General features: G+C 30.7%; 1 protein-coding gene across 1 annotated transcript in view; it reads left to right on the forward strand.

Annotated features, from left to right (window-relative positions):
- LOC135206485 (kelch domain-containing protein 2-like) overlaps positions 1-1,582 on the forward strand; it is a 208,779-nt gene extending 207,197 nt beyond the window's left edge. Inside the window, exon 11 of the transcript XR_010312763.1 lies at positions 1,564-1,582. The gene's annotated coding sequence lies outside the window, so the exon portion shown is untranslated. The remainder of the gene's footprint in view (positions 1-1,563) is intronic.
- Positions 1,583-9,266: the final 7,684 nt, after the last annotated feature.

Raw genomic sequence — 9,266 nt, forward strand, 5'->3', positions numbered from 1 at the left:
GGTTTTTTGCAGTTATGGTATTGTTTGAGGTACAGTTTAGATAGACAGATAATATTTACACATATTTGTAAAGAGCATGCTTTTAGCTTCATTTTGAAGAAAAGAATGATGTCATAGCATATATATTAACAGAAATATGATAATGTAAACATTGCAAAACTTCAATCCCGTTTTTCTCCGATTTCTGTTTTGTGCAGATAGACGGTTGTTCGAGTGAGGGCCTCAAATCTGCTTCTCAGTAGCTTAAACTCCTCTCTCCAGAAAGGGGAGTGAGGAGTGGTGTCAAACCTGTGTTTTGTGGCTTACATAGTTTGTTGCTTGAACAGATATAGTACTACTTCCTTTTGACTTCCATATATCCAATGAATCTGGATATGTTTCGTTGTATTTAAACCCAATGGACTGGGTATTAGATGTCCACATATCCAACATCTCAAAGTCTTAGGTCCTTTTTTTAGAATTCTCATTTCTAAGAATGATCAGGTGTGTAAAATCTCCAGTCAGTTCAGAATTCTCATACCTCCCTCAAAGTCTGAGTCTATCTTATTCTTAAGACTGAAGGTTTGTTCTGTGTAAGAACGAATGACAAATTTTTAATTAATTTGTTTTTTTCATAGCTAACAAACCTGCCTTGACATTAACTCTCCACCTTTAGCCACCGCTCTTGCATTTTATCCTGGTGGAAGAAAGACATGCGTTGCGAGGTTCAAGTGTGGTCTCTGACTCGCTTCCACCTCAACTATGTATCAGAGACCAGATGCTGCAGATTCCTTGCATTTACAGTTTTTTTTATTAATTTTAACCAGTTTCCAGCTGGCACCGGAAGATTTATCCTACTGTGAAGACCTCAGGTTTGTTAGCCATGAAAAATACAAGTTAATTAAAAATTTGTCATTTTTCATTTAAATTATTCTCTTAAATAGAAATTGGATTGATCAACACAAGAAGAGATCCTAATGGTAACCAAGACAGACATACAGTGTATAGTAAAGACTTCTTGCAAGGTATGAATGTTTGGTAATTTTCACACAAACATGGAAAGCAAAAGTAATGGGTTTGTATTATTGTTTTTATAAGAAAGTACTCTTGTGATAACGATTTTGGCCTAAATTAATTTTTTCAGTACATTTATTTTTCTTTATAGTGTTAGAAACTAGAATATGTTTCATTTTTTCAATGTTTACCTCTTATATTTAAAGGAAAATGGAACTTGAAACTACAGCACTTAACACTTTTTTTTCTTGAACAGTAGTATACATATTGTACTGTTAACATTTGCAAGAATGTGTATGTAATATACAAAAAGAGGATTGCAGTCATGTGCACAGTTACAACATGGGATATTGCAATCATCTACTGTAAAGTGCACAATACAAAGTAGGAAGGAGAAATCCAACTTGGAAGTACAGAACTTGATGTTGCAGTGTTGTTAGATAAAGTGAAGGTCTTTTGGAGTTTTTTTTAGATCCCTATCTACGTTCTAAGAGCTTTCTTCTAATGATTTTTTTCCAAACTCCTAACTTTAAATGATCACATCCCTATAATCTAATTCTTGTCCTTCAGATCACCAGCATGGCATGCACAAGATATTATCTACTGGAGACCTTTCTTATCCTACTGATATTTTCTCATCTTCTCTACAGGATTTCCAAGACATTTTTGTCATCGCTTCTCATAACTAACTGTCTCAAGGTGGGCTTTATTTTCCCTCTTAGTAAGATTATTCTTGACTTATTTTTGTATATTGATTAGTCTCCTTTAGGTAAAGAATTTTATCTAAAAACACTTTTGGGAGACCAAAATTCCATATGGAAAAGCCATTCCATGGACCAAGTTTTTTAAGACCAGTCAGTTCTGAGTCCCCCTGAGAGGAGTTATTAGGGCTTTACATTTGTTACAGCCAGTTTCCTGTTAATCTAGATACCACAACAAGTGCAGATATGGGTATGAACTTAAACCCTAACAGAACTCAAAAGTATGATTGTTGGGAGGACAATTATGTTGGATCTTCCAACCTAGATCTTTTCATTGACATTCATTGACAGTGATTTAACAATGTTTATGAAAATTAACTTTCAAGAAATGTCTTCAGTTACACAAAAATTTTATATACAGTAATAAGAGATTTTTCAGGATTTTTGAGACCTGTATTTACTGAGATGTTTTAATTCCTTATATATTTTGATGAAACTTATAAATGGTTAAACATTTTTAAAATTAAATATTTGTAAATACAATGGTTGGGTAGCACTTGATAACCAAATTATACTGTAGATCTTTAGGCAGAAATCCATCAATGTGCCACATTATTTTCATTCTGTGGTTGAACCAGACTACTGAAATATTTAATGCTCAATCTGCTTGGTTTAAGTCTTGAATAACTGTTCTGACCATTATTCCTCTTTGTGGACTTCACCAGCTGATTTGCATCTTTTACAGACTGAAGCTTGAATTCTATTAAAATCTCTATCCCCAGTCTTCATAATCAGTGGTATATACTGGTGTTCAAGTAGCACACTGTTCAAGTTGTATATTTCATAATTCTGATTGTCATCTGCAATCAGATCTTCCTAGACTATATACCATCAACCAGGTAGTATGAGATCAGCAGTTAATTCCAACTGTCTTGCCTTACGTGAGGTTCTGTACTACAGTCTAATAGAAGTTTTATTTCTCTTGAAACCAAATTGTAGAATGATCTTAAGAAATTCAAATTTGTGCAAATGCTCCTCTGTCTAACTGGGTGGCATGAGCCCCACTTCATAGGTTATTTGTCATGTCTTAAATATTTTACATTGTTATGCATCTTATTTGCTTTTCTTTGTTATTTGTCTCGTAGTTTACTTTTTACTCATTGCCTTTTTCTCCAGTGGCTGCTTTCCCTGTTGGGGATCTTGGGCTCAAAGTATGTATGCGGCTTTTCCAAATTGTATGGGCAGTTCCCAGGTTACGTCAGAATCTGGTTATGTCATTCTGAGTTTACATCGCTTTTCAAACATGTTCATAAAAAATCGATTCTGGGTTACAGCAGATGTTCCAAGGTTATGTTGCCACCTTATGCCATGACAGAACAGTAAACCACATGGATCTACAATATACAGTCGGCCCACGCTATTCATGGACTCACCTATTTGCGGATTTTTCTATGGACCGTATATACCTATTATTCACAGAAAATTCGCCTATTCGCAGTATTTTTCACTGAGGAAAATTCACAAATTAGTACTGTATATTTTCACATCATTTTCATGACTAAATGTACTTTTTGTGATAAAACTATTAAAATACTCGGGTATAAGGTTTTTAGAGTTTTCACTATCAAAATAGGCAGTTCTGAGCATTTTTAGAATTTAGCTAAGGGGGGGGGGGTGGTTGTTGTACCAATCCCCTGCAAAAAAGAGGGTCCACTGTAAAGTAATAATTTGGAGGTCTTTGGATGTACACCACATCAGAATGCAAGTAAAATACTGTACAGTACACTGAGAGGATTAAAGTAACCCAGGGACAGCCTGCAGGTTTGTAGATTGGATTATAGTTGGAGTCTTCATAATTATTATATATATATATATAATAATAATATATATATATAATATTAAATATATAATATATAATTAATATTAAATCTATATAAGATATATTTATATATATATTTATATTATATATATTATATATATATTTATATATATTATATTTATATATAATTAATATATATATAATACTATATATATAAACTATATATATATTCTATATATATATATATATTATATATATATATAATATATATGTATATAATATATATATATGATTATATATAATTAATATAATAATATATATATATAAATATATAATATTATATAAATATTATATATTTATATATTATATATATATATACTATATAATATATATATATATATATATATATACATATGTATAGATATTATATATATATATATATATATATATATAGGTGAGAGGTGATATATATAAGATTATATAATTATAATATATATATATATATTATATATATATATATATATAATAATATTATAATAATATAATATAATAATATAATTAATAAATAATAATATATAATATATAATATAATAATAATAATATATATATTATATAATATATATATAATATTATTAATAATATATAATATATATAATAACATATAATATAAATATATAGATATAAATATATATAGAGATATATATTATATTAAAATATAATTATATAAGTATATATATATATAAAATACAATATTAATAATAAAATAATTATAATTATAATATTATATAAATATATAATATATATACTAATTATATATAATTATAATATATATATAATATATATATATATATATATATATATCTATATATAATATATAATATATATATATATATATATATAATATAATTATATTATATATAATAAAATATATCCATTAATAATATATATAATATATATATAATATATATATATAATATATACTATATTATATATTTTTTTAATATATATAATATATTATATATAATATTATATATATATAACTAATTTATATATAATATAATTTATATATATATATATTATAATAATATATAATACAATAATATATATATATATATATATATATAATAATATACAAATTAAAAATATATTAAATATATAATATATAATAATATACAAAAATTATATAATATATTATAATATATATATATATAGATATATATATAATACTATATATATATATAATATATAATATATAATATAATATATATATATATAATATATATAATATATAATATAGATATATATATAATATATATAATATATAATATATAATAATAATATAAATAAATATATAATATAAACATATAAAACATATAATATATAAAATATATACATATAATATATAAATATATACCTTATATATATATATAGATATATATATATAAATTATATATCATATATATATATATATATATATATATACTATATATATATATATATATATATATGTTACGAAAGCAAATACAAAGATTTTTTTGGCTCTACATACGAAAATACAGTGGTACCTCGAGATACGAAAGGCTCAACTTACGAAAAACTCGAGATACGAAAGCCAATACGAAAAATTTAACGGCTCTGCATACCAAAAGTTTTCAAGATACAAAAGGTTTCTGTAAAGTCCGAGATTCACCCAAACTACCGATAACAATTTTGAAACTCGCGCGCCGCCAACTTAGTAGACTCGCCACCATCCTCCTGCTCTCCCATTAATTCCTGAAGCTAGCCGCGGCCATGAGATCCTTCTCTCCTATTGGCCAGCGTCCCTCCCATCATGCATCTATGTATGTGGTGGCGTGCCTCAGCCACTCGGTACCAGCATTGTTATAGTATGCACGCGGTATTCATTTCGGAATCGTCAACTGTTTCTGAATCTACTAGTCAGAGTTGACATTGTGATGGTGTTTTTGTCATGTGTATTTTAAAAAAAATTTCTCATATCTTTTCACAGAAAGTGGAAAAAGAAGAGCACCTCTTGAGTGACGACATATATGATATGATTGACCAAGATCTCTCTTGTGGGATAAGTGACCAAGATCTCTCACATGGGATAAGTGATCAAGGTCTCTCTCATGGGATAACTGGAAACTTTGCTGAACAGAGGGTGTTGACCAATCATTTACAACATGCATACCAGTATAATCAAGGCACTTCAGTTTATGTTGAAGGTCAGCAGCCGAACATTCAGTACCCAAATCAGTTGCAGAGAGAGCATTTGGTTGAACAGGGTTTTGATGGACACCAGGGCCAACAGAGTCATGAGGTGCAACAATTAGTAGATAATTATCAAGACGGGCAGCCGTTAATGAACACTACGCGTTTATAGAAAAAAAAGACATCCCGAAAAGGCTCACACAGGTCGTATGCTTGTGCAGTTCGATGACGTTTGCCTGAGTCGTTTCAGGAACAGTGAAAAGTAGGTAGAAGCAATCTTCCTTGGATCGTTATTTTTTAAAGAGGCTTGTAGCATTAGCAGGAGTAAGCAAAAAGGAAGAACCAAGTGATAAAAAACAAAGTTGTAGGCAAAAAGGAAGAACCAAGTGATAAAAAACAGAAAGTTGAAAGTGGTGATGAAGTTGAAATTCTGTTAAAAAAAAAAAAAAAAAAAAACCTGTGTAAAGTAATAAAAAAAAGTTAAAAATCAAAAAAAGAAAAAAAAAAAACGGCAGAAATTAAGGATGTTCTAGCCGCTTTTCATAAAGTGCAATTGTTTGTAGAAAAAAGACACCCCGAAAAGGCTCACACAGGTCGTATGCTTGCGCAGTTTGATGACGTTTGCCTGAGTCGTTTCAGGAACATTGTGAAAAATTGGCAGAAGCAATTTTCCTTGGATAGTTACGTATTTTTTAAAGAGGCCTTTAGTATTAGCAGGAGTAAGTAAAATGGAAGAACCAAGTGATACTAAAAAACAGAAAGTTGAAAGTGGTGATGAAGTTGAAATTTTGTAAAAAAAAAAAAAAAAAAAAAAAAAATTAATTTAGTTTTTTTGTAAAGTTAAGTGTTACACTTTTGTTAATGTGTTTCGTAAATTTTATTTAGTTTTCCTTAAATTTTTTTATGTGTTTCGTAAAGTTAAGCGTACTTACGTCCGTACGTATCTGCCGTTTGTCCTCCTCCTCCTTGCCGCAACTTTCGGAGATAGCCTCGCTCGAAAGGTAAGCTTCCACATTTTACGTACAGTATTTCTTGTATACCATGTACACTAATACACTTTATTTACAGGTTATTTTGCATTTTGTTATTAATTTAGGTATTGAATGGTCCAAATTGTTGTAATATTTCATTGTTTATAGGTCAATTTGGCTTTATTATGAAATTTACTGGGGTGTTTTTGGAGGGCTTGGAACGGATTAGCCATTTTAATGTAAAATGTGGTCCAAGATACGAAAACCTCATGATACGAAAGGCGCCTCGGAACGGATTAATTTTGTATCTCGAGGTACTACTGTAGTTCAGGTTACGAAAAGTTGTTGCTTTAAAGTCCCGAGATTCGCCCGGACCACCGAGAACAATTTTAAAACTCGTGTGCCGCCAACTGAGTAGACTCGCCACCATCCTTCCGCTCTCCCATTGGTTCCTGATGCTAGTCACCGCTGTAAGATCCTGCTCTCCTATTGGTCAGCATCTACCCCATGTGCTCTACGTATGTATTCCATTGGTAAAAGGATGCTGTAAATTGAAAAACTTATTCATGCAATACATTTAATAAAAAAAACATTAGGTAAAGATAGAATAAAGAATAGAAATTAATGGTTATTATACTGTTTGGTAATTTCAGTTGTGGAAGAGAGATAATGAAAATTTAGGATTACGTACTATACTGTGTGCTAGGTAAAAGTGGTTGCTTGGCGATTGTTCACTACTCGTTTAGTTTGAATGTAAACAAAAGGTTGGAAGCTATAGTTAATGGTTATTTAATAATTATTTGAAATGAGTACATGCAGTACATTTAATAAAAAAAATTGTGAATTAGATATCATAAAATATAAAATTAATCAGACTGCTATCATTGAAGCCAACAAATATTTTCTAGAATTCTTCTTCTGTTTTAGTATTATATGTTTCATTATAGCTGTCAGTAACTCGGCATCTCCATTAGGTAAAGATTGAATAAAGTATAGAAATGAATGGTTATTATACTGTTTGGTAGTTTCAGTACAGAGGTACCTCGAGATACGAAAGGCTCAACTTACGAAAAACTCGAGATACGAAAGGCTCAACTTACGAAAAACTCGAGATACGAAAGGCTCAACTTACGAAAAACTTGAGATACGAAAGCCATTACGAAAAATTTAAAGGCTCTACATACAAAAAGTTTTCAAGATACGAAAGGTTTCTGAAAGTCCGAGATTCGCCTGGGTAACAATTTTGAAAATCGCGCCGCGCGCCGCCATCTTAGTACTAGTAGACTCGCCACCATCTTCCTGCTCTCCCATTGGTTCCTGATGCTAGTGGCAGCCATGAAATCCTTCTCTCCTATTGGCCAGCGTCCCTCCCATCATGCATATACTATGTACATGTGGTGGCGTGCTTCGGCCACTCGGTACCAGCATTGTTATAGTACGCACGCGGTATTCGTTTTCGGGATCGTCAATGTGTACGTTATTTAAAAAAAAAAAAGTGACCAAGATCTCTCACATGGGATAAGTGATCAAGGTCTCTCTCATGGGATAACTGGAAACTTTGCAAGGTTGGTAGAATATCCACTCCCTGCTGAACAGAGGGTGTAGACCAATCATTTACAACATGCATACCAGTACGTATAATCAAGGCACTTCAGTTTATAATGAAGGTCAGCAGCCGAACATTCAGTACCCCAATCAGTTGAGCATTTGGTTGAACAGGGTTTTGATGGACACCAGGGCCAACAGAATCATGAGGTGCAAAAAAAGAACCAAGTGATAAAAAACAGAAAGTTGAAATTCTGTTAAAAAAAAAAAAAAAAAAAAAACCTACGTAAAGTAAAAAAAAAAAAAACAAAAAAAAGTTAAAAATCAAAAAAAGAAAAAAAAACCGGCAGAAATTAAAGCCGCTTTTCATAAAGTGCAATCATTGTAGGAGACACCCTTGAAAAGGCTCACACAGGAACATTGTGTATGTATATTTTTTAAAGTGTACGTACGTACATATGTACAAAAGAAAAAAAAACGGCAGATATTAAAGCCGTTTTTCATAAAATGCAATCATTTGTAGAAGACACCCCCCGAAAAGGCTCACACAGGAACATTGTGAATAGTAGGCAGAAGCAATCTTCCTTGGATAGTTACGTATGTACGTAGCTTCACTCGAAAGGTAAGCTTCCACATTTTACGTACAGTATATTTCTTGTTACCATGTACACTAATATACACTTTATTTACAGGTTATATTTTGCATTTTTTTTTATTAAATTAGGTATTGAATGGTCCAAATTGTTGTAGTATTTCATTGTTTATAGGTCAATTTAGCTTTATTATGAAATTTACTGGGGTGTTTTTGGAGGGCTTGGAACGGATTAGCCATTTTACATGTAAAATGTGGTCCAAGATACGAAAACCTCATGATACGAAAGGCACCTCGGAACGGATTAATTTTGTATCTCGAGGTACTACTGTAGTTGAAGAGAGATAAGGAAAATTTATGATTACTAAACTGTGTGCTAGGTAAAAGTGGTTGCTTGGCGATCGTTCGGTACTTGTGCTGAATGTAAACAAAAG

This window comes from Macrobrachium nipponense, chromosome 11, assembly GCF_015104395.2.
Source record: "Macrobrachium nipponense isolate FS-2020 chromosome 11, ASM1510439v2, whole genome shotgun sequence".
NCBI classification, from domain to species: domain Eukaryota; kingdom Metazoa; phylum Arthropoda; class Malacostraca; order Decapoda; family Palaemonidae; genus Macrobrachium; species Macrobrachium nipponense.